Genomic DNA, 2,820 nt, shown 5'->3' on the forward strand with positions numbered 1-2,820 from the left:
TATATGTATATGCATTATCTTGTGATAAGTGCATGATTGTTATTAGCAAATTTTGCGATATATTGGAGCATGCTGATATGGTATATATGCATGTCTGTTTCGTAATCTGGTTATCTATCTGTTGATTTCGATGCTTATAGTTGCATAATACCTATGCTAGAGATAAGCAGTAGTTGCGTATACCCTTAGTATAGGGGACCCAAAGGTGAATATATTTCTAAACCGGGAGTCGATGTTCCCGAGTATAATATATATATTTTATATATATATGGTTATAGTTTTCCAAACTATTAATCGAATAAGGTTTATTCGATAACTTTTATTTTATTAATTGAATACTATATTGAATATTCATTCGAGGGTTATGACTCAGTTTATTTTATTATTTCAATATGATTTGAATATTCATTCGAGGGCTTATGACTCAGTTTATATTATTTAATGAATATTATTTGAATATTCATTTGAGGATCTATGACTCCGATTATTTGCTGAGATATATTCTTTATTTTATTAAAGAATAAGGTGTCAATAATCAAACTTATTTTCGATTATTCAAATAAAGATAGTACTTTCATATAAGTATATCTTTGTTTATTTAATACTTGTTTCAAGTATAAGTTTTAATACTTCTACTTCAATTATTTTTATAAAGACTATTCTTTATGGGAATATTATTTAAATAATAATATTCAGTCATTTTCTAAATATTCTGGGGACTAATTTACTTCATTAAATCAGCTTTACTCCAAACACTCTTTAAAGTGTTTTCGAGTCTTCAAAATGATTTTTAAAAGTTAGAGCGGATCCCAAAACTCATTTTTATATTTAAGATCTTCCTTTTTAAGGGGATTTAAATACTCGCTTAAAAATTGAGGGATCCGGCTCTATGGTGTATTTTTATATTCGCAACAAGGTTGCTGTTTTGATAAATGAATTGATTACTTGCCCAATATTCGGGAAGTAAGCCCATCTAATTGAGTCGGCATAAGCGACAGGCCGGGGTACGGTCTATCAAAGTGTAAGTGGCTGGGTGGCAATCCATCAACGCGTAAGAGGCCGGGTGGCGGTCCAGCACAAGGTCCTTATGTGGCCAGGGTGATGACCGGTGGGGGATTCATCCATCTACTAGTAGAAAAGGTTACTTATTGGTATCTTTGCCTGATCAGCAAGATATCTGGTTTATGCCAAAATTCTTTTCCTTCCAAATTCATTGGATATTGCAACTCTGTTCATACTTTACATGACAGAGGTTTTCAGGAAATGTATGGGAGATATATATATGAATATATTTATATATCGGGACTTAATGAAGTATCTCGTAACTTCATTATTTATAATGATATTCAAAGATTAAATCTATTCAAATCTTGTCTTGTAGTCTCATCTATGTGATGAACCTTTGAAACTGATTATAACTTGAACGGGGGTAGTTCAAGTAGTATTTGGTAAAGATATAAGTATTTTGGGGTATCTTGTAACTTCATCTTTTAAACTTATATCTAGTTAATGATTGTCTTATGAATGACAAAGATTTTCGGAAAAATGTTGAGACAAGGTTAGATATATCAGATCACCTTGCAATGATATTTTTTATATATACAGTTATAAACTGGAACTCTGTGTATATTATGGATGGAAGAGGACTTCCAAGATTTTGAAAAGTATATATGTATATATACTGAATATTTTGCGACTTCATCGCATTAAGATATCAAACTTGGTTCATTTCTTTTGACCAAGACTTTCATGAGTACTATGAGAAGGCTCATATACTATTAATCATTATACATATTATTTTGGTGGGCTTGCTGCTCACCCTTGCTTTATTTCTTCATCACACAACAACAGTTAGGAAAGATGGCCAGACTCCAGCAGACCCAGCGCAAGCGCGTGGGAAGCGTCCCGCGTCTTCCCGTTGATGTTGTAGCTGCTATAGCTGCAGAGGTAGATCTATTGTAGATCAGACCATCTACTTTTGAGAATCAATTATGTATAATTATAACTTGTGGCAGATAATGGCAATTAACTGTAAATTTATCAAGTAATCATTTTGGGTTGTAATAACTTTTAAATGGTGGATTCAAAGACTTGTATTTATTTCAATTTCATCTTTGAGACTATAACGGGTTGTGGTGTGTGTTAGTATGGGGTCACAGCATGAGGATATTTATTATTAATTAAGTGAAGTGATATTGTGGAAAGAAAGACCGTGACAACCCGGATCCCCGACCCCGGATCTGGGGGTGTTACAGAAATGGTATCAGAGCTAAGCGTTATAAACCTCAGAGATGATGGGACGTTAAGATAATAAGTTAACTAAGATAATAAGAACTCTTGCCAAGTTCATAGTCGGGCTACCTAACGTAGCAGTGACAGTTAAAACCCTTATGGGAACCCTTATAAATATCGTGATAGGAGCGTAGTTCGTTATCGTATATGGTAGCGAGACTCCGAACCCTGAGGTTGAGGAGCAACATCGTGATGATATTTTATTACTAATTGGAGATCGGATTGTGGATCCGATAGAGCGTCCTAACGCGGGACCGGATGATGTTGATATTGAGGATGTAGCGGTTGAGGATGTTGTCCTAGAAGGGATAGTTGCTGAGGAGGATCCCATGGAGGATCCTGACAAGAATGAATAAAGGACCACTGAGGAATTGATGACCATGGTTAGGGCAACTACCAGAGGTAGGATTGGCCGGTCACTACCGGAGGTTCGTTCAAGTTGTAAAGATAGTAGCCCCTTTAACACGGCTTACTCGTAAGACTGAGAAGTTCGAATGGACAGAGAAATGCGAGAACAGCTTTCAAGAA

Source organism: Apium graveolens, chromosome 10 (genome assembly GCF_009905375.1).
Source record: "Apium graveolens cultivar Ventura chromosome 10, ASM990537v1, whole genome shotgun sequence".
Taxonomy (NCBI): domain Eukaryota; kingdom Viridiplantae; phylum Streptophyta; class Magnoliopsida; order Apiales; family Apiaceae; genus Apium; species Apium graveolens.